General features: G+C 40.6%; 1 protein-coding gene and 1 pseudogene across 10 annotated transcripts in view; both read right to left on the bottom strand.

The window, feature by feature from the left end:
- PTPRT (protein tyrosine phosphatase receptor type T) overlaps window positions 1–24,361 on the bottom strand; it is a 1,205,819-nt gene that overhangs the window by 761,494 nt on the left and 419,964 nt on the right. The window lies entirely within an intron of this gene.
- On the bottom strand, window positions 9,549–10,393 carry LOC143683470 (transcription initiation factor TFIID subunit 9-like; annotated as a pseudogene).

Raw genomic sequence — 24,361 nt, 5'->3', positions numbered from 1 at the left:
GAGGTGGGCCAGGTTGCAGCTACAAGGCTTATTAAGACACCTAATGAAACACCTTGTGGAGACTACCCCCTCAGGCAAGAGCTCAGCAAAATACATGCCAGAAGCAGATGCCAGGTTTGGGGCAAATGCTTCCAAAGCACAAAACTTTGCTGGGAGGGAATGGGATGAGCCCATTCATGCCAGGTGTTCCTTCCCCTCACAATCAAGACAATCATAGAAATGACCTCACATCTCTTGGCATCTAGGAGCGCAAGAGGTCCCACTCGTGGTTTCCTCAGGCATGACCATGGAAAAGCTAAAGCTTGGGGTGAAGTCTACAAGCATTCGGTTGAGCCTATAACAAATAAAGGATAACGTTTCAGTTTAATTGACAAGGATAAAAGCTCAGGCATCTGGAAATGACCTCTTTAGGGAATTCTTGGTTTGCCCCTTAGGTGGCCTGAGTCCCTGTGGGCTGGGTGGTTCCCATTCTCTGAAGTGGTGAGCTCAGGAGTCAAGATAGGATACAAGTCTGGGGACAGGTCCCAGGAAGGCAATACGGCTAGCTTTGTTCCTTCTTCCTTTTTTTCTCCCTCTTCTTTGCCTTAGGCCTGCTTGGAAAAGAGGCAATGAACCTAGGCAACAAGGTGTAGTGGTAAAAATTCTGGATGGCCTGGTGCAGCCACTGGCTCCTTCCCTTTCAAACAAAGGCACCTGGGCAAGTGACCGTACCACACTTTGCTGGAGTGTTCTCATTTTAACCTCAGGGTGGTGATAACAGTCTTTTACTGACACTTCTTCATGAAGATCCAATTAGATAAGGCATACATATCAATAAGGGTTGCACGTGTGTATAAATGAGGAGAATCTGAGGAAAATTTAATAAAGGGACTATTTACAAAGAAAAAGGACAGGGCATGGTCAAGGGAAGGGCAGCAGAGCTGTCACAGGGTGGGGACCAGCTACCAGCAGGGGAGAACAACGGCAAGAAGGCCGCCCTGACAGGAGCAGGGACCTTCAGTCAAGGGACATGGCTGGCCTAAGGCAACCACGCAGGGAGGGGTCCAGGGAATAAGTATCTAGACCTCACACTCCTCCCTCCCTCCCTCCCATTTTGGCCATGCGCAAGCCAGGGGGCACTGGTGCAGTCCATTCAGGTCAGCTGTCCAGTTAGCTGAACTGAGCAGAAGAAAGTAGAAAATGTTTTAAGAGAATCACCTGGGTGACACCAGCACAGCATATAACATGCTCAGGGAGTGAGCACTCAAAACATATGAGGTATTGTTCTAACTAATGTTATTGCTTTGGGTACATGGACCCAGCCCTGGTCAATACAAGACTAAGCAGGACACGGCGGGGCAAGATGATAGCACAGTGAGTGGAATTTAGCTTGTCCTCCAGGGCAGCTAGTAAATAGACAAGAACTGAATGGAACAACTGTTGGAGGAACATCAGTGACCGGACACACAGTGCACACCAGTCTGGACCAGGTAGAACAGCTGAGGTCCTACACACAATTGTACATCCCCCCAGCTGTGGAGGCCAGCACCCCTCCACCATGGGCACAGCAGCCTGGCTCCAGAGGGAAAAAGAAACTAGCCCTACCAGGAGCAAGGAAGGTTGCTCAACCAAGCTCCAGTTGAGGAATTAATGAACAAATGTGGACTGCTGCAAACAGGCTGTGAGCACAGATAAACCTGGAGTAGGCACTAAAGGAACCAGGAGTTTTTGCCCTGGCAGAGAGGGGGCAGAGCTGATAGAAAAAAACACAAAAACATAACAAGATACTTTTTGAATACAGACAGCACAAAATACTGGCAAAGGACTGGGCCCAAAGAAAAGGGAACACATAGAGCCATATAGCAACTCCAGCTCTTGACTGGAAAATCCAGGGAGCAGGGATCTGGCTCTGAAAAGGCTTTTTTCTCTCTCTCTCTTTTCTTACTTCTTAAGAGCTTACTAGATATAACTGCAAGCACTCTCAAGCTCCAGCAGTGTCCCAGGCAAAGGGCAGAACTAAGGCATGTCTGAGAGACAAAGTAACTTGTCATGTGAATAGGAATAATTACCTAAAGAGTGTATCTTTCCCAAGAAAAGGGGCGCAGGGCCCAGCTCAAGTGGTAGCCCTCTTTCAGGGAATTCAGGCCCCAGAGGCTGGGAAACAGAAGCAACCCAAGCCCACCTTCTACCTCCACCTCTATCTCAACCAGGACCCTGGAAGACAGAGTCTGCTGAAACTAAAGGCACAGCATCACTTTACTCTGGTGGGAAACTGCAGGCTGACAAGTGCCACCTGCTGGGCAGGATAGGTAAAGCACAGTCTAGAGGCTTCCTAGGAAAATCTGACAACCACCTGGGTCTCACTGTCAGGGAAATTTGATACCGATTACACTCTCCTCCTGAGACGTGGGTCTCTCTGGTCTGGGAAAATCTGACAGGGGTCTATCATATCTGAGGAGACCATCCTCAAAACAAAGGTGCTATAAAAACATGGAAAGAACCAGATAAAAAAGAGCTGAAAAATTCTGATTAGTTGAACAGAAGCTATGCTAGGGGTCTAGAATAAGTTGAACTGAATGCCAAGGAACAGATATAGAACAAAGCCAACCAACAAGAAAACCCTAGGTAAAAGAGTGAAAACGACCTCCAGAATAAACTAATCAAAGAAATCAAATGCTTGGATGCCAGCAAAAAGTGAGTCATAGCAGGAATATGGCCCAATCAAAGGAACAAACTGACATTTAAAATGAGATACAGGAGTTGAAACAACTATTTGAGGATGTTTGAACAGACAGGCAAAATCACATTAAAATCATACCAACGAGATGAAGGAAGATATGGCAAAAAAAGATGAATGATATAGAGAAGACATTGGGTGAACATTAAGAAGAACTTGAAAGCTTGAAAAAACAGAAGACAGAACCTATGGGAACAAAAGGAACAATAGAAGAGATGAAAATACAAAGGAAACCTACAACAGCAGATCTCAAAAAGCAAAAGAAAGAATTAGTGAACTGGAAGACAGGATACCTGAAATCCTACACAAAAAAGAATAGAGGGGGAAAGGAATAGAAAAATATGAGCAGGGTCTCAGGGAATTGAATGACAATATGAAGTGCGCAAATATACATGTTATGGGTGTCCCAGAAGAGGAAAAGAAGGGAAAGGAAGCAGAAAGACTAATGGAAGAAACAATCACTGAAAATTTCCCATCTCTTATGAAAGACACAAAATTACAAATCCAAGAAGTGCAGCATATGCCAAACAGAATAGATTCAAACAGACATACTCCAAGACAATTACTAACCAGATTGCCAAATATCAAAGACAAACAAAATTCTGAAAGCAACAAGAGAAAAGTAACCCATCACATAAACGGAAGGTCAAAAAGAATACACGTGCATTTCTCAGCAGAAACTGGTGGCAAGAAGGCAATGGTATGATACACTTAAGAATCTGAAAGAAAAAAACTGCCAAACAAGAATTCTATACCCAGTAACTTGCCCTTCAAAACCAAGGGGGAGTTTAAAATATTTTCAGATAAGCAGTCACTGGGAGAGTTTGTGACTAAGAGACCAGCTCTACAAGAAATACTAAAGGGAGCACTACATACAGATAGGAAGACAGGAGAGAGAGGTCTGGAGAAGAGTATAGAAATGAAGACTATCAGTAAGGGTAAAAAGAGAAAAAAATTAAGATATGGCATATAAAATCCAAAGGACAAAATGGTAAAAGAATGTACTGCCTCTAAAGTAATAATATTAAATGTTAATGGATTAAACTCCCCAATCAAAAGACACAGACTGACAGAATGGATTAAAAAATAGGACCCATCTATATGCTGTCTGAAGAGACTTACTTTAAACCCAAGGACAAAAACAGATTGAAAGTGAAAGCTATGAAAAAGATATTTCACACAAACAACTAAAAAGTTAGACTTCAAATGTAAAACCATTAAAAGAGACAAAGAAGGACACTATGTATTAATAAAAGGAACAATTCATCAAGAAGACATAAAAATCATAAATGTTTATGCACTGAACCAGAGTGCCCCAAATAAATGAAGGCACTGAAGGGATAGTAGACACCTCTATAATAATAGCTGGAGACTTCTATTCCCTGTTCTTATCAATGGACAGAACATTTAGACAAAGGATCAATAGGGAAATAAATTTGGAATAATATTATAAATGAACTAGACTTAACAGACATATACAGAACATTACATCCCTCAACACCAGGATACACACTTCTCTCACATGCTCATGGATCATTCTCAAGGATACCATACGCTGGGTCACAATGCAAGTATCAAAAAATTTTAAAAGATTGAAATTATACAAAGCACTTCCATGGATCATAGTGGAATAACCAAAAAACAGGCAGAGAGCCAAAAAATTCACAAATATATAGAGGCTAAACAACACACTCTTAAACAACCAGTGTGTCAAGGAATAAATTGCAAGAGAATCAGTATATATCTCAAGACAAGTGAAAATGAGAACACAACATATCGAAACTTGTGGGATACTGCAAAGGTGGTGCTAAGAGGGAAATTTATTGCCCTAAATGCCTACATCAAAAAAGAAGAAAGAGCAAAAATTGAGGAACTAACTGTTCACGTGGGAGAAATAGAGAAAGAACAGAAAACTAACCCCAAAGCAAATAGAAGGAAAGAAGTAACAAAGATTAGAGCAGAAATAAATGAAATTGAGTAATGAGAGGACACAATGAAAACTATAGGCTAATAAACTAGACAACGTAGATGAAATGAATAACTTCCAAAAAGACATGAACAACCAACATTGATTCAAGAGGAAACCAATCACAATCTTCACAAAGCAGAAAATGAGAGATTGGTTCAAGAAGGAACCAATCACAGTAAAAGAGAATGAATCATCATCAAGAAGCTCCCCAAAAAGAAAAGTCCAGAACCAGATGGCTTCACATGTGAATTCTACCAAGCATTCAAGAAAGAATTAGTACCAATCCTGCTCAAACTCTTCAAAAAGATTGAAGAGGAGGGAAAGCTACCTAACTTGTTCTATGATACCAACATCATCCTAATATCAAAGCCAGACAAAGAAACTACAAGAAAAGAAAATTACAGACCAGTCTCTTTAATGAATGTAGATGCATAAATCCTCAAAAAAATACTTGCAAATCGAATCCAGCAGCACATTAAAAGAATATACACCATGATCAAGTGGGATTTATTCCAAGTATGTAAGACAGGTTTAACACAAGAAAATAATTAATGTAATACATCAACAAATCAAAGTGGAAAAACCACATGATCATCTTGATTGATGCAGAAAAGGCATTTGACAAAATTTGACATCCTTTCTTGATGAAAACACTTCAAAAGATAGGAATAGAAGGGAACTTCCTCAACAGGATAAAGAGAATATATGAAAAACCCACACCAACATCATCCTCAGTGGGGAAAGACTGAATGCTTTCCCTCTAAGATCAGGCACAAGACAAGGATGCCCACTGTCACCATTGTTATTCAACATTGTTCTGGAAGTTCTAGCCAGAGCAATTAGACAGGAAAAGAAAAAAAGGCATTCAAACTGGAAAGGAAGAAGTAGAATTTTCACTGTTTGCAGATGACATGATACCATATGTCTAAACTCCCCAAAAATCTACAGCTAAGTTACTAGAGCTGTTAAATGAGTACAGCGACATGGCAGGGTACAAGGACAAGCCCTTATGGTCTCATTAATATGAACTAACATTCATGAGTGAACTTTGAGAGTTGAAGTTGAGAACACAGGTTATCAGGAAACAGAAAGAGAGTAGAGATTGGACATTTGGTGCTGAAGGAATACAGAATGTGCAGCAGGACTGATTGTAAAAATTCAGAACTAGATAGCACAACACTATCTGATGGTAGCACAATATTAAGTACATTGAATGAAGGTGAATTTGAGCATGATTGTAAGAGAAGGGCTGGGGGCATGTATGACACTTAAAGGAAAGATGAAGGATAAAGACGAAACAGAATGACTTAGGAATGCCAAGAGTGGACAATGATGGTGAGTAAATGTACAAATATACGAATGTTTTTGCATGAAGGAGAACAAATGAATGTCAACATTGCACGGTGTTGAAAATTGGATGGTATACAGGAAAAAATACAATCAATGAAAGCTAGGGTCTATAATCAACAGTAACACTGTAATATGTTTTTATTGAATGTAAAAAAGGCAATGTGCCAAAACTAAATGTCAATAAGCAGGGGATATGTGGGAGGGATATGTGATTCTTTGTGGAAGAAATATAGATTGTGGTAGTCAAGGCACAGTTAGGTGCTTATACCAGGAACCATTGATTTTTTTACGTAGGTTAGATTGAAGGATGTGTGAATAAAACTGTCTAAAAATAAACAGAGAGAAACAAGTGCTGAAGTAAACATGCACCTATTCATTGTTAGGGAAGCTGAGAAGTGCAGCCCCTCTGGAAGGCAGAGTGGTGACTCCACAGGAGGCTGTGGGTGGAGTTGCCATGTGATCCTGAAACCACATTGCTAGGTTTTTACCTGGAGGAACTGAGAGTGGTTAGATGAATGGACATTTGCACACTGGTGTTTATGGTGGCAGTGTTCTGAGTTTCACAATGGATGGAGGTGGCCTAAGGGTACAACGATTGAAGCATGGAATGGGGAACTTGTGGTGTATACATACAATGATACTGAGTGGCTGCAAGAAGGAATGAAGTTGTGAGGAATGCAACTAGGTGAATGAACCTTAAGGACAGTGTGTTGAATGAAAGGTCAGGAGTAAAAAGACAAATATTGTCATGCCTCACTCATATGGACTAACTATAATATGCAAACTTGGAGAACTGAAGTTGAGAGCATGGGTTATCGGGTTGGGGACTATTGTAAAGGTTCCTAGATTGTAAGCTCTTACAGCAGCCACATCTGTTCTGGAGTTGTAACCGTATTTTCTAAATTCTGAGATGCTCAGCTATTTGTGTAGAACCTGGTCATTCTCTGGAATTTCAGGTATTTGTATAATACCTGAAACTCAGAGCTAGAGCTCTGAAGCTATGAAAGTCAGCATTACCCAATACAGCAACTGTCTAAAAAGTTGAAAATGTGATCAGACTTCAAGGAGAGATATGAATGAAGCTGATCTGGATAGGACTAAGGTAAACCAGAATACAGAATAAAGGATGATATGTTCTATATTTTAAAACTCAACTTCTGTGTGAAACCAAAGGAAGAGATGATTATTTTCTACAAAAACTGTATTTTTGGTAGCATATTATCTAATTTAACTTGTATGGTCAATTTACTTGAACACCATAATTACATGGAATCTTGAATAGGGTGTGAGATCTTGTTGGTTTGTAAAAGTTAATGCTATGCCCCAATATATCCGAGAGTAATCTGGGCAGCGAATAAAAAAGTATTTGCAGGGCGGGCCGCGGTGGCTCAGCGGGCAAAGTGCTTGCTTGCCTGCCATGCCGGAGGACCTCGGTTCGATTCCCGGCCCCAGCCCATGTAAAAAACAAACAAACAAACAAAATACAATAAAACAAGAAAATGTTTAAAGATGTTTCCCTTTCTTCCTTCCTTCCTTCCTTCTCTCTGTCTTTCCTTCCCTTCCTCCCTCTTTAAAAAAAAAAAAAAAAAAAAAAAAAGTATTTGCAAAGTCCCCTTCGGGAACTGGGGAGAAAGTAGGAAATACTCAAATTCCCCATCTGGGGAATTCCTGATATTCTCACAAGTAGTGTGGACAACCAATTCAATAGGCTGAGCCCTTGATCTTAGGGCTTACCCTTATGAAACCTATTCCTGCAAAGGAGAAGCTAAGCCTACTTATACTTATGCCTAAGAGTCACCCCCAAAGAACTTCTTTTGTTGCTCAGATGTGGCCTCTCTCTCTAAGCTAACTTGGCAGGTGAACTCACTGTCCTCCCCTGAACCGTGTGGTTGACTCCCAGAGGTGTAAATCTCCCTGGCAATGTAGGACATGACTCCTGGGGATGAGACAGGACCCAGTATCACGGGATTGAGAAAGCCTTCTTGACTAAAAGAGGGAAGAGAAAAATGGGACAAAAGAAAGTTTCAGTGGCTGAGAGGTTTCAAACAGAGTTGAGAGATTATCCTGGAGGTTATTATCCTGCCTTACATAGATATCCCTTCTTAGTTTATGGTGTATTGGAGTGGCTGGAAGGAAGGACATGAAATTGTTGATCTGTGTTCCAGTAGTCTTGATTCTTGAAGATGATTACATAACTATACAGTTTTTACGAGGGGAATGTGTGATTCTGAAAACCTTGTGACTGATGTTCCCTTTATCCAGAGTATAGACAGAGGAGGAAAAAAAGGACAATAAATAAATAAATAATAGGGGGTGATAACGGGTTAAAAAAAAAATTGGGTAGATTGATAAACTAGTGGTCAATGAGAGGGAGGTGTAAGTGGTCTGGGATGTATGAGTTTCTTCTTTTGTCTTTTTCTTTTGCTGGAGTGATGCAAATGTTCTTAAAATGATAATGGTGATGCACACACAATTATGTGATGATATTGGGAGCTACTGATTGTATACTTTGGATGAACTATATGATGCATAAAGATATCTCAATAAAAATATTTAAAAATAAAAAGTAATAATTTTAAAAAGGTTACACAGGAATTTAGAGGCAGATGTCTTGTCATAAATAGGATAAGTTGGCCTGAGGCACCCCCTAACCACTGTCACTCACAGGCCTGTAGCTGCTACTGGGGAGTGAACTGACGCTGATGGGGACTCCGCACTCCAGAAGGCTCAGTCTTCTCTGGACCTACCAAGTTCACCTTGAGGATGTCCAGGGTTTGGAGACAGCAGCTCTGGGGCAGGAAACAATGCATGTTTCCAGCCTCAGATTAGAAAACAAAGGTCCTTCCTACAGTCAAGCTGACTCTTGCCTTTTACTGGGTCACTGGAAGTTGTTGAGTTAAAGATGTCCATTTCCCTAATTAACAGGAAGTCCTATCTTCTCTTACATTGCAACCTGCCTCCCTCTAAGTCTTCTCAACTTGCTCTAGACTGACTTCCAAGCTTCAAAGAACAATGGAACTCTCTCTTCCATGGCATAGCCCCTTGGAGTGACAATCCAAGAAATCAAATGAAGTAATCCAATATTTACAGAGAGCCTGCAATGTGCTGCTTCTGGGGAGCATGGATGCTGTTCAGATGCATTTTCAGCTACCATCAATAGTTTCTTTCACAAGCTGACCATCCTGGAACCCTTTTCTCACAGGGTCAGCCAGGACCAGCAGAGGCACATTCGGTAAGGTAGGTGGGTGTAGTGGGCATACTTCAACCTGGCACCATGAAACCACTGACCTGAACCTCAGCTCCATTATTTAATTTTTTTTTATTTTTATTCTTTAAATGGATGACAACTTTATTTTTTACACTTATAAGCAAAAAAATCACTACTAATCTTCTTAAAGAAAATCCAACATCTCAGTCAAAAAGGATGGTAACCATATTTACTCATATTTACTTATTAAATACTAATTTAGTTTTCTAAAACAGAACTTGAAAAGATCCAACCTGCATGCTTAATTCAAGTACCATGGATTCAAAACCAGCACATGCATCAAGGTTAGATTACAAATTCTCATGACATCATCATCCATCATCATCATCTTCCTGTTTCCTTTTCAATGCCTTTGATGATTCATTGGTGGTATTTAGTGGGACACCATGACTGTGGTCATAGCGATGCTTTTGGACCCAATTAATGAAGGGATTAGTCAGAACATTCTGAACTCCTGGTGTTGCAGGAATGGAAATATTACAGCTGGGGACTATGAAGTGGGCCTCTGAACTACAAACCTTTACCCTGTGCAGAACATTTGAGCCCTGAATTTAGCTGAAACAAACATAGTTTGTGGAGTTGGTGTGCCTGGTATAGGAATTCTAGGTCTGCTAGTAACTGAACCCATTCTTAACCAGGGAACTTAATAATTCTTCCTGCAAAAGTAGACACCTTTTTTTGTAAAGACTTGAGTTTATAGTTTGTAGCAGTTAAGCAGTATCTATCACGTGACAAGCTAGTACCTGAATATGGTTTGATCAATGGCAAAAGGGTTTGATTTCTTTGCCTTGCAATATCAAATTAAAAATCTCTTGGGTTAGCCCAACACTGGATTGCCAACTGCACAGCATCTGCTTCAATAGAAGCTTTCTTAGCATGACTTGAATAAATGCTCTGAATCATCTAGAATTGTAGTCACATATTGGAAGGCAAACTCCAACATCTGGCTCATCATATTCTGTAATCCCCATATCCTTCAGGATTCGTGCCATCATCTGTGCATCTTTCAGCATGCTCTTGGGAGAAGCCATCTTGCCAGGCTTCATATCCAGTGATCAGGCTTCCTTAGCTAAATCACCCATATTAATGTATTTCGGTTCTGATCTTGAAGCAAGTTCTTTACTTAGCACAGTTTTTCCAACCTCTGGTACAACTGCTGCTAACCAGCTGTGTGTCCTGACCCACCAGTGAGCAGGACGTCAGGATGTAACATGGTCCTCACCCTGATGACTGTGAGTGTCCAGACTCATGCGCTCCATGCACAGCATGGAGGAGACCGAAGGGGTGGACAGCAGCAAGACCCTCCCGTATTTACTTATTCTAGGACATTGGCCAAGTCACTTAGATTCCCTGAATTCCGTTTGCCACATCTGAATCTTTGGGGAATAGTTCCTAACGCACACTGTCAGGATTATATGAGATGATATGTATGTAGCTCCTAGAGTAGCACTTGCACAGTGTAGGTCCTCAGTCAGTGTTAGCTCGTCACCCCACAAGCTGCTCCAGGTGTCCAGGGGCCTGTGTTAATGTTTCCCATTATCTCTTCTTAAAATCTAATACTCAGATGACGAATCCTGCTAGTTCTGCTCCCTGCAACTTGGGAAATGAAGAGAAGACTGGACTAAGGACCATGCACACAGCTTGCTTCAGTTTCCCCCGAAATAGCTGTGCCAACTTGTTCCATTTCTTTTTTTTTTATTTATGAAACATATCCACATACAAACATAAACATTCTTACCACATGATGATTCCATTCTTTTTATATAATCAACTCACAATATCATCACATGGTTGTACATTCATCATCATGATCATTTCTTAGAATACTTGCATCAATTCAGAAAAAGAAATAAAAGGAAAACTGAAAAAAATCATGCATAGCATACCCCTTATTCCTCCCTTTCATTGATCACTAGCATTTCAATTTACTAAATTTATTTTAACATTTGTTCCCCCTATTATTTATTTGTTTTAATCCATATGTTTTACTCGTCTGTCAATCAGGTAGATAAAAGGAGCATCAGACACAAGATTTTCACAATCACACAGTCACATGGTGAAAGCTATATCATTATACACTCATCTTCAAGAAACAGGGCTACTGGAGCACAGCTCTACATTTTCAGGTACTTCCCTCCAGTCTCTCCATTACACCTCAACTAAAAAGGTGATATCTATATAATGCATAAGAATAACCTCTCGACTCTGTTTGGAATCTCTCAGACACTGACATTTTATTTTGTCTCATTTTGCTCTTCCCCCTTTTAGTAGAGAAGGTTTTCTCAATCGCTTGATTCTGAGTCCCAGCTCATTCTAGGATTTCTGTCCCATGTTGCCAGGAGAGTTCACACCCCTGGAAGTCATGTCTCACGTAGACAGGGGAAGGGAAGTGATTTTGCTTGTCGTGTTGGCTGAGAGAGAGAGTACATTTTCTGGGGGTGACTCTTAGGACTAATTTTAAGTAGGCTTAGCCTATACCTTGTGGGGTTAAGTTTCAGATGAACAAATCCCCAGACTGAGGATTGTTTTGGCTGTCCCCACTGCTTGTGAGAATATCAAGAATTCCCCATTTGGGGAAGCTGAATTTTTCCCCTTTCTTGCCATTGCCCAAAGGGGACTTTGCAAATACTTTTTTATTCACTGTTCAAAGCACTCTGGGATTTATGGGGGCATCACTCTGGACAAACCTACAAAATTTAATGCCCTACTCAAGGTTCCATGTACTTATAGTGTTCAATTAAGTTGTCCACATAAGTTATATTAGGAAATGCACTAGTCGAAATATAAATTTTGTACCAAATAAACATTTTTTGCTTTAGTCTCACACATAAGTTTAAGTTTTAAAATATGAATTACCATCTATTTTCAACACCCTGCACTATTGACATTTCTTTGTTCTTCCTCATGCAAAGGCATTTTTTAATTTGTACACTTAGTCACTATCATTATACACTCTGGGCATTCCTAGATTATACCATCTCAGTCTTTATCCTCCATCTTTCCTTCTGGTTTCATTTGTGCCCCCAGCCCTCCTCCCTCTATCATTCTCACAGCTTCATTCAGTGTTTTAACATTATTGTGCTACAGTCAGGTAGTATTGTGCTATACATTTCTGAATTTTTACAATCAGTCCTGCTGCACAATCTGTATCTTTTCAGCTCCAATTACCCAATATCTATCCTATTTCTCTCTCCTGAATACCTCTATTCTTAACTGAAATTCTCCAAGTTCATTCATTAATTTTAGTTCATATCAGTGAGACCATACAGTATCTGTCCTTTCGTTTCTGGCTAATCTCACTCAGTGTAATGTTCTTAAGGTCCATCCATGTTGTTACATACTTCATGACTTTATTCTGTCTTACAGTTGCATAATATTCCATCGTATGTATATACCACAGCTTGTTTAACCACTTGTCTGTTGATGGACATTTTGGCTGTTTTCATCTCTTGGCAATTGTAAATAATGGTGCTATAAACAGTGGTGTGCAAATGTCCGTTTGTGTCCTTGCCCTCATGTACTCTGAGTAGGTATGCAGCAATGGTATTGCTGGGTCATATGGCAATTCTATATTTAACTTCCTGAGGAATCACAAAACTGCCTTCCACAGTGGTTGTACCATTTGACATTCCCACCAATAGTGATTAAGCATGCCTCTTCCTCCACAGCCTCTTTAGCACTTGTCATTTTCTGTTTTACTGAAAATGGCCATTCTGATGGGTGTGAGATGATATCTCATTGTGGTTTTGATTTGCATTTCCCTAATAGCAAGGGAAGTTGAGCATCTTTTCATGTGCCTTTTGGCCATTTGTATTTCCTCTTCTGAGAAGTGTCTGTTCCTACCATTTGCCCATTTTGTAATTGGATTGTCTGTCTTTTTGTTGTTCAGTTGAACAATCTCTTTATATATTCTGGATACTAGACCTTTATCTGATATATCATTTCCAAATACTGTCTCCAATTGTGTAGGCTGTCTTTTTACTTTCTTGACAAAGTTCTTTGATGCACAAAAGTGTTTAATTTTGAGGAGTTCCCATTTATTTATTTATTTCTTCAATGCTCGTGTTTTGGGTGTTAGGTCTAGGAAACCGCCTCCTATTATAAGATTTATAAGATATTTCCCTACATTTTCCTCTAAAAGTTTTATGGTCTTAGATCTAAGGTTTAGGTATTTGATCCATTTTGAGTTAACTTTTGTATAGGGTGTGAGATATGGATCCTCTTTCATTCTTTTGCATGTGGATATCCAGTTTTATAAGCACCATTTATTGAAGAGACTATTCTGTGCCAGGTGAGTTGGCTTCACTGCCTTTTCAAAGATCAATTGCCCATAGATGAGAGGGTCTCTATCTGAACACTCTATTTGATTCCATTGGTCAGTATACCTATCTTTATGACAGCACCATCCTGTCTTAACTGAAATTCTCCAAGTTCATTCATTAATGTTAGTTCATATCAGTAAGACCATACAGTATTGTCCTTTTGTTTCTGTTGATTTTCTCGATTGTTGGCATGTTCTCAATTTCATTTATTTCTGCTCTAATCTTTGTTATTTCTTTCCTTCTGCTTGCTTTGGAGTTAGTTTGCTGTTCTTTCTCTAGTTCTTCCAAGTGAACAATTAATGCCTCAATTTTTGCTCTTTCTTGTTTTTTGATATAGGCATTTAGGGCAATAAATTTCCCATTGGCCACCGGTTGTTTAAGAGTGTGTTGTTGAGCCTCCATATATTTGTGAATTTTCTGGCCCTCTATTATTGATTTCCAACTGCATTCCTTTATGATCTGAGAAAGTGTTTTGTATGATTTCAATCTTTTTAAATTTATTGAGACTTGCTTTGTGACCCAGCATATGGTCTATCCTTGAGAATGATCCATGAGTACTTGAGAAAAAGGTGTATGCTGCTGTTGTGAGGTGTAATGTTCTATAAATGTCTGTTAAGTCTAGCTCATTTATTGCATTATTCAAATTTCTTTATTGATCCTCTGTCTAGATGCTCTGTCCATTGGTGAGAGTGGGGAATTGAAGTCTCCAACTATTATAAATAGACTATATTATATAATATTATATATATATAATATAGACTATTATATATAATAGACTATAAATAGATGTGTCTATTTCTCTTTTCAATGTTTTCAGTGTTCGGCTCATATTATTTTGGAGCATTCTGGCTCAGTGCAAAATTATTTATGACTGTTATGTCTTCTTGTTGAATTGTTCCTTTTATTAATACATAGTGTCCCTCTTTGTTTCTTTTGATTGCTTTACATTTGAAGTCCAATTTGTTGTATATTAGCATAGCTATTCCTGCTCTTTTCTGATTGCTGTTTGCATGGAATATCTTTTCCCAACCTTTCACTTTCAACCTATGTTTATCCTTGGGTCTAAGATCTGTTTCCTGTAGACAGCCTATAGATGGGTGCTGTTTTTCAATCCATACTGCCAGTCTATGTCTTTTGATTGGGGAGTTCAATCCATTAACATTTAGTGTTATCACTGTATTGGTAGTAATTTCTTCCACCATTTTGATTTTATGTCATATATAATTTTTCTTTTTACCTTTACTGATAGTTTTCATTTCTACACTCTTCTCCACACCTCTTTCTGCTGTATTTTCCTCTCTGTCTCTAGTGCGCCCTTTAGTATTTCTTGCAGAGCTGGTCTCTTGGTCACAAATTCTCTCAGTGATTTTTTTGTCAGAAAATGTTTTAATTGCCACCTCATTTTTTAAGGACAATTTTACTGGATATAGAATTTTTGGCTGGCAGTTTTTCTCTTTTATTAACTTAAATATATCATCCCACTGTCTTCTCACCTCCATGGTTTCTGCTGAGAAATCTATGCATAGTTTGATTGGGCTTCCTTTGTATGTAATGGATTGCTTTTCTCTTGTTGCTTTCAAGATTCTCTCTTTTTCTTTGACATGTGACATTCTGATTAATAAGTGTCTTAGAGTACACCTCTATTTGGATCTATTCTGTTTGGAGAATGCTGCACTTCTTGGATCTGTAATTTTATATCTTTCATAAGATTTGGGAAATTTTCAGTGATAATTTCCTCCATTCGTTTTTCTCCTCCTTTTCCCTTCTAATCTCCTTTGGGGACACCCACAACATGTATGTTCTTGCACTTCATGTTGCCATTCAGTTCCCTAAGTCCCTGCTCATATTTTTCCATTCTTTTCCCTATATTTTCTTTTGCTTGTTGGATTTCAGATGTCCCATCCTCGAGTTCACTAATCTTATCTTCTGCCTCTTGAAGTCTAACATTGTAGGTTTCCATTGTTTTTTTTTTTCATCGCTTCTACTCTGCCTTTCATTCCCATGAGTTCTGTGATTTGTTTTTTCAGACTTTTGATTTCTTCTTTTTGTTCTTCCCTTGCCTTCTTTATATCCTCCCTCAATTCATTGATTTGATTTTTGATGAGGTTTTCCACATCTGTTCGAACATCCTGAATTAATTGTTTCAACTCCTGTATCTCATTTGAATTGTTGGTTTGTCCCTTTGACTTGGCCATATCTTCAATTTTCCTAATATGATTCATTATTTTTTGCTGGCGTCTAAGTATTTAATTACCTTAATTAGTTTATTCTGGAGATTGTTTTCACTTTTTTACCTAGGATTTTCTTGCTGGATGACTTTGATGTTTATCTGTTCATTGACATTCAGTTCAGCTTATTCTAGACCTTTAACTTAGGTTTTGTTTAAAAGATCAGAATTTTTCAGTTCTTGTTTTCTTATTTCTTGCCCTGGGTATATGGTGCCTTCCCTCCCCTGCACCCCCCGCCTTCCCCACCCCACCTTAGGAGGGTCTACTTAGGTATTATAGAACCCAGACCAAACTGGCCTCCTGTCAGGAGGAAAGAGTCACCTGCATCAGTTTTCCCTTAGGGTGAGACCCAGCAGGTTGAAAGGCTTTCCTATGAAGCCTCTGGACTCTGTGTCCTTCCTATCCTGCTCAGTATGTGGCACTTTCCTGCCTGCGGGTCCCACCAGCATAAGGTAATGCAGTACCTTTAACTTCAGCAGAATTTCCCTTCTGGGGGCATGGTTGAAATGGAGGAGAGGTTGTAGGTTGGCATTAATTGCTTCAGTTTTCCAGACCCTGGGGTCTGAATTCCTTGAGGGAGCGATTCAACCTGAGCTGGGCCCCACCCCTCTCCTGGCGAAGGCATAGGCTCCAGACAAACAGTCAAACAAGCTTAATTCTGCCTATGCCTGGGACAATTGGACCCCAAGAAGCTTTGCAGCTACAAGAGCTGAAATTGGTATGTTGCTCTGTGTATCTCCAGGTCCTATGTGGCCCCTCCTTGCCTTCAGGGCCCAGACCCTTTCAAGTATTATGTACTGTCTGATCCAAAAAATGTCTGGTTTTTTTTCCCTTTTTTCTTATTCTGTCAGCCCTGCCCCCTCTGCACAGGGGTAAAAACCAGCAACCTCCACTTTTATTCAAGGTTCAGCTGAGTTGGGGGCCTATTTTCAGTAGTCAGAATTTGTTGATTAATTCCACAATTGGAGCTTGGTTGTGCTCAGCCCCTGCTGCTGGTAAAGTCCCTTTCCTTTCCCCTCTGGGAACCAGCTTGTGGGGGAGGGGCGCCAGCCACCATGGCTTGGGGGACTCATGGTTCTGAGGGCACTCACAGCCAGTCCAGCTGGTCCAGACTTGGGTATACTGTGTGTCCAGTCACCTCTTCAGGCGTCTGAGTGCATGAGATCATTGTTCCCTGAGTTGTTTCCATTATAATCTTAATTAAAAGAGTTTGAGGTTTCTCTGGAACTTGTGTAGCTTAGGCAAATTATTCTACAAGCATCTGAAATGCTAAAATTGCTTCCAGAACTACAGTCAGGTAGTATCGTGCTATTGAACTACCAACACTCCTTCCCAGATGCCTAAGTCCCCAAGCTGAAAATAGCTGGACTAAGTGATGCCAAAAAGGCTTCCCAACTCCAACTGTCTAAGATCCTTATCAGAATAACTAAGGAAGAGAGGCTCAACCTGAAAAGGCATTTCCTAACATTACAGCATGTTCTCATTTGCCAAGGGCAGGATCTGCAAGGATGGAGAGTTTGGGTTTCCATTAGGGGGGATGAATGCCTTTAACAGTGCTGGGAATTTATCTTCCATTCCTTGATACTAAGTAGCCAAGGTCCCTTTTGTTGAAATGCTTCATACCCACTGCCCTATAGCTTCACCCCCAAAGGTGTCATACCCACATGGCCTTTCATGAGGTCAGGTATGGGTCTAACCTAGCCTAAGGCCTGGTCCCTATTCTCCAAGTAGCAGGGAGGTTGCTTAGACATCTATGGGCTTCTCTGCAAATTTGTTCTCCAGGAGCATACTTCCAAGTATCCCTCCCCTCCACCAACCATGCAGAAATCACTTTGGGATCAGATGTTATCCCAGAGCAGCCAATCCTGAACTACCTTCCAATTCCCTTTCCTCTCATCATGTGGAAAGTTCACATATGAGAAGCTCACAGATGAGAAAGAACAAGCTGATTACCCAGGGCTCATTCCCACAAGTGCCTTTCATTCTCTGGCTCTCATTAGAGCCCCAGGTAGCCAGCTCATCCCAAAGTCAAACTTGCAAAGTACTGTTTTCCTGCTACTTCCTTAGACCTGCACTTAATTACAGCTGTTCCTTTCTGTCGGCCAATTCCCATGATTTCAAACATCCAACTTACACGTCTTCTGATGTTCTTCTGATCCTCTCATTAGAGTTTAACATTTTGTTCTTGTCTAACATCTTCTATTCTGTCCCCTGCAAAGCTCAAGAAGTACTTGAGTTTATGTCTCTGCCATTATGTTGCATAATAAATAGCGGTGTGGAATTGAGAATAACTGCTTGATTTATTATTTTCTACCAGAAGAATCTAAACATGCATTAAGAGTCATAAAGCTCCTTTTTGCTGTTAGAAGACTTTGTGGTTTTACTAATATCTAATTTCTATTACTCTTACTTAACTTTATTAACTCTAATCTGACTTTACTCTAATCACCATGTCTTGCATTTCTCCCTCTCCAATCTAATTCTCACGATATGTTATATGTATTTTTTTTTTAGATTTTTTTTGTTTTATATGCTGTATGGCAGGGGTCACGTTTCATTCTTTTTCCATGTGAATGTCCCCTTATTGCAGTACCATTTACTGAATTTTCATTTGGTTGGGTTTTTGTTGGGTTGGTTGGTTGCTTGTTTGTTTGGGAAGTGCATGGGTCGAGAATTGAACCCAGGTCTCCCGCATGGCAGGTGAGCATTCTACCACTGAACTATGCTTGCACTCCATCCCCTTCACCCTGTTATATATATTTATACCTATATCTATACCTATTCTGCTTTCCAGCCTGCCCAGGACATCCCTTTCACTCTCAAAAGTGTCCCAATTGGGAATGGTCAACCCAACTAGAGATGTTTTCCATTCATCTGCCATTGCCTCAGTCCAAGTTCTGGTTGTCAACATGATATAGGAAGGGCCAGCAAGCATTTGCAAAAAACTGGACAATAAAAGTCTTCCGCTTTGTAACCTATACTATCTCTGTCACAATTTTCAACTCAGCAATTGCCCCATAAAAGAACATACACAGACAACATGTAAATGAATGGCTGTGTTCCAACAAACTTTATTTAGGAAAACAGGCAGTGAACCAGATTTGACCCTTAGGCCATAGTTTGCAGACTCCTGGGACAGAAGAAAGTGGTATCTATTTGTATTTATAGTATTTGATAATGAGATTGATATTATTCCCACTTTATAAATACTGAGCACACATGAGGGGAGATGATGAGTTGGTTGTATACATACTAAACTGAAGAAACCAACCACACAATCAAATGAAAATACCCTGGTGGCAGCGGGATACACAAAGCTGGAGTTGGAGAGAGGTCCTGGCTACAGATAAAAAGTTGGCAGCCATCGGTCCACAGATGGGCTTTAAGCCAAGAGCCTAGATAAGATCACTGCAGAAATCCATACAGCTAGAGAAGAGGGAGCATCTCGGGGTCACTCCAGCTTTAAGAGGACCAGGAAAAAGCAAAGGGCAGCAAGAAAGACCAATGCGGTCAGAGGAACTCTAACAGCATGGTGATTTGAAGCCAAACAAGGAGCGAGTTTCAAGGAGGAGAGAGTGAACTGCACTGAAAGCTGCTAAGAGGTCAAGCAAGAAGAGAACCAGGCGTTAGCACCAGGCAGGGCACCGGCGGCCTTGACCACAACGGCTTTGATAGGGTGGTGGAGAGATCTACATGGAGTACCTTCAGGAGAGGCGGAGAGGAGAGAAACTGGAGACAGGAAGTACGAGAACTCCCAGGGGAGTTTGCTGAACAGGGCAACAGAGAAATACAGTAACCTTTTTTGTTTATGGCATTTTTACCATTCATTTTCACAAATAAAATTGACCAGTCATGGTAATTTCCCCCTCTGATTTTGTGCTTTGAAATGTTCTTACTCTAACCTCACATAAAAGTCACATACATTGCATTTCCTTGTCTGCATTTAACGTGTTATTTATTCTCCTATATGGGATGGGATAATGATTTAACTTTCTCCTCAAATAGCCAGTTTTCCTAGCAGCATTAATTGAATACTCTGTTCTTTCCCCCACCGATCTGGAAATCTACCATTTCACATAATAAATATTTACATATATGCAAATCCTTTTATTAGTTGGTTTTCTGTTCCATTCCAATTATATCTCATGTCACCAAACAGTAAATCAAGTTGCTTGTAATGTTAAATTATTTGTATAATTCTTTACACTTTTTACCGTGTAAATCTCCCTTTTCCTTTGAAGAACTGCTTTGTTTTTGCTATTCTTAACTGCCTAAACTTCCTATATGAACCTTAGAATAATTTTTGTCAAGTTCTAAAAAGCAATTTCTTAAGGATTTTGCTTAAAATAGCATAAATGTGCAATCAATTTGAAAGAAAGCTGACATATTTGCATGTGTAAATATTTCCTTTCAAAGCCATGGGATTTCTTCCCAAGTATTCAAGTCTTCTTTTACTCATATGCCTCCATGTTTAAAACTTGTCATGTATGTCCTGTTTTCCTTTTATCGTCTTCATCTCTAACTTAAAAAATATTCTGATCTGTTATGATAAGGATTTTCTTTGTTCTATACATTACAACTCAAAAATCACTCATATAAATAAGCAATTTCTGGCTCCTGAAACCTCTTGCTAGTGATGTTTTTTTTTTCTTTTTGATACTCTTGCATACATCTTTCAGAATATCAATCCCCCTCTCTGAGAGGTCCATGTCCTTCCATTTTCAGATTCTCAGCACTGTTTTAGCAGTCTGAGGAATGTGATCCATTTGCTCATCCTGGAGGTAGTGTCCTTCAGTTGGGGATTCTGTCCCCACTGTGGGCTGCCCACCTGCCCACCTGCCTATCTACCTACCTGCCTCCTCAGCTCCACAGGACCTTTCATTCACCCGTCACAACTGGCGGCTCCACAGAGCCTCTCACTCACCTGTCACAATTGGCAGGATGTGTACTAACAGCTTGATAGTGAGTGGCTGAGGATGAGAAGAGACTGTGATGTAGTATCTGGAGCTGGGGAAGCCCATTGGGAAGGCTGGACCTCCCCAGGGAAGTGGACACACGTCCCATCTGAATGACCAAAAGACTATCATAAATGCAGGTTCCATCCAGGCTTCCAGGATACTTAAGGAGGCAAAGTTGGTGGTGGAGCTGGGCAGCAGAGATTTCTAGCAAGAGGTAGAAATAGTAAGAACAAGGTCCTGGATGGTAGGGAAACTAGCAGGAGCTTTGAACAAAGCAGGCTAAAGCTCAGGCATCCTTTGGCTGACAATTCAAGTTGAGTTCAACGGCCACATTTTCTCCTAGATCACGTGGTGTGGCTTTGAGTCTTTTCATCCCATCCAGGAACCATAGTCTGAATCAAGGAAACTGAGGCAGAAGCCCCATAAAAGGCCTTGAATAACACTGGTTAGTGGGAAGGAAGATTGCAGCTCAGGCTTTCCCCAGAATGTGTGCATCCAGAATTGGGCCAGCAGGGTGATTCTGACCCCCACCACCTTGAGAGGCAGGCTCCTAAAACACAGCTAAGCTGGGGCAGATCTGAATAGCTGAACATGTGGCTGAGAAAAATCTGCGTAGAGCTAGAAAGAAAAACAGGATGAGTCTAGCCACACTATTTTCAATCAAGTATATATCGAGATAAGTGACAATAAATCCCTCCCAACACACCAATCAGACCACAGGGAGTAACCTGGTGAGGCCTTCTGCCCCTTCACTACTTCTAATTCCTTGGTCAGTCCATGAGTTTGAATCTTCCTACACCCTAAGAGTGTTTATCTGGAGAGACTCTGTGTCTGGAGATATACTGGTGACGTTCCATCTTCCCTTCCATATTACCCATCTTTCCTTTCATTCATTCATTCAACAAATACCCATAATCTAGCAGGCACCTTACTAGATACTGAAGACATACACCGGAATGAGACACACCTTATCCTTGAGGTACTTACCCTCTTCATATAAGATTTAAGGAAGCTGAGGCTGAACGAGATTAAGACTCCACAAAGGAACAAACTAGTAACAGGTAAAGCTAGAGTTTAATTCAGGACAGCCTACCTCACCACACCTGCTCCTCCTCAGAATCCAAACCATGGTGCTTCCCTAAGCACAGAGTGACAGAACGGACACTACCACTCAGCATGCACCTTGCTCCCATCACAGGCACGGCACTGTGAAGCAGTGAAACAGGCTAGCCGGAATAAATGATCTCATAGTTACTTCACCCCTCCTCTTCCTCACATCCCCTCAGAGAGGGACTCGGGAGAATGCCTTGCTGCTTAGGAAGCAGCAGAATAGTTAAAGCAAAGGCTGGGAAAAAGTTTCCAAAATCTTTTGCATGCTTCATTATCATAAGCCTTGGAGAGGTCTCATCAAGTTCACAGTTTATCTCCAAGCCTGCTTGCACCCTGTCTACCCAGAGCAGCACCTGGGCAAGGGCTTGCCTTCTTTGCAAGGAAGCAAATTAAATTAAATTAGGTCATTTATACCAGCACCAACAACAGCAGCAGCACCTTCAATAAAATTAAGTTCTTGAAATGAAAACAATGAAATTATCTTCTGAAAACCCAATTCCACTGCCCAGCTAAAAAAACTCCCAACATTAAGACCTTTTGTGGCAACTGTACAAAAAAACCCTGGGTGGTAAGCGGGGGGCGGGGGAGCTTACAGTATCTTTTGGCAGCCTGCAACTGGGTCTTTTGGTTGTTGTTGTTTTTCTCTCGCAGAAACACATACCCTATAACGTACGTGACATATAAATAGGCCAATTCAGTGAATATGGTCATTGAAAACCTTTTCCAATAAGACTATATCATACTGGCTGTGCAAAGGTGTATTTATAATTGCACAGCATGGTATAGTGGAAAGAGTGCCAGGTCTTCCAGGAAATATGGTGGCTTGAGTGCCATTTCACAGAACCTCCATCTGCAGAGTTGACTGAAATGAATAAAAGGAAGATAAAAGAACAAAGAATATACTGTTAAAGAATATGCTGTTAATGCTGAAACGCAAAAGCATCCCAACTTCATGTCAACTGGACCAAAATGAAGGAGAAGAATCCATGACCACCCCCTGCTTCCCAAAGGAACAGTGCTGCATGGAAGGGAAAATATGTAGAATAAATGGAAAAAGCTCAATTTTTGTGCCCAGTTTGAAGGGAAAAAATTGGAAAGTGTTGCCAAACCACCCCCACCCCAAACTCATTTTCCCCACTAGGGATTAACATCACCCCTGCCCAGCAAAGCCCCCCATCCTGCACCCCCCAGAAGTGTCTGTAAGGCAGAGTCCAGTTATTTCATACAAGGACAGGCCTACCAAACCAGAAAGCAAAACCCATGAAGCAGAAGGAACTTTCCCAAAACTGGTTGACTCAATTTGAAAAAGGAAGCTTTAGGCAAACCCCCAAGGAATGAGATCCATGGTCAACTTGGCAAAGCTGAACCCAGAGTAAGACTTTGAGTAAATTTAGAGACAGAGACTAGAGAAGAGGCTCCCAGCTGCTTTTCAAAAGTCACCACCAATTTCTTGACCCATAAGAAGAGGGTCCAAACTGTATCCAAATAAAACTGGGAAAGTAGTAAAAGAAAACCCACATTAACAATCTGGGCAAATAACACCATCATGTAACCTTCCTCAATTATATAATAATCAAGTCCATTAAAAACAACTGTGCTGCTCTGAAAGACTATTATGTACCCTAGAAAAGCCATGTTTTAATCCTAATCCCATTTTGTAAAGGTGGCCATTTCCTCTAATCCCTATTCAGCACTATATGTTTGAAACTGTAATTAGAACATCTCCCTGGAGATGTGACTCAGTCAAGAGTAATTGTTAAACTGGATTAGGTGGAGACGTGTCTCCACCCACTCAGGTGGGTCTTGATTAGTTAAATGGACTCCTATAAAAGAGGAAACATTTAGGAGATCCAGAGAGAGCAAAGAATGCTGCAGCACCATGAAGCAAATACTCCACCAGCCAGCAACCTTTGAAGATGAAGAAGAAAATGCCGCCCAGGGAGCTTCATGAAACAGGAAGCCAGGAGAGAAAGCTAGCAGATGACACTGTGTTCACCATGTGCCTTCTCACTTGAGAGACAGACCCTGAACTTCATCGGCTTTCTTGAACCAAAGTATCTTTCCCTGGATGCCTTAAATTGGATATTTCTATAGGCTTGTTTTAATTGGGACATTTTCTCAACCTTAGAACTGTAAACTAGCAACTTATTAAATTTCCCTTTTTAAAAGCCTTCCATTTCTGGTATACTGCATTCCGGCAGCTAGCAAACTAGAACAACAATAACATAAGATTGAAAGAAATATGATGAACCCCAAGGTAAGCCTGGCTCACCTTGTTAAAGGAACGCACTCTGGAAGAAGAGGTGCTCCAGGAAACGTAAATAAACAACTGCTCTGTAATCCCAGGGAAAACAGAGAGGATATGAACTTTATGAAACAAGCAATTCAAAGGTGAGCCATCGTGACAGTTCTTTCAAGACTGGCACTGCATCAGCTTCTG

Source organism: Tamandua tetradactyla, chromosome 1 (assembly GCF_023851605.1).
Source record: "Tamandua tetradactyla isolate mTamTet1 chromosome 1, mTamTet1.pri, whole genome shotgun sequence".
Classification (NCBI taxonomy): domain Eukaryota; kingdom Metazoa; phylum Chordata; class Mammalia; order Pilosa; family Myrmecophagidae; genus Tamandua; species Tamandua tetradactyla.
The sequence above is the reverse complement of the archived record's forward strand: the minus strand, read 5'-3'. Positions and strand labels throughout refer to the sequence as shown.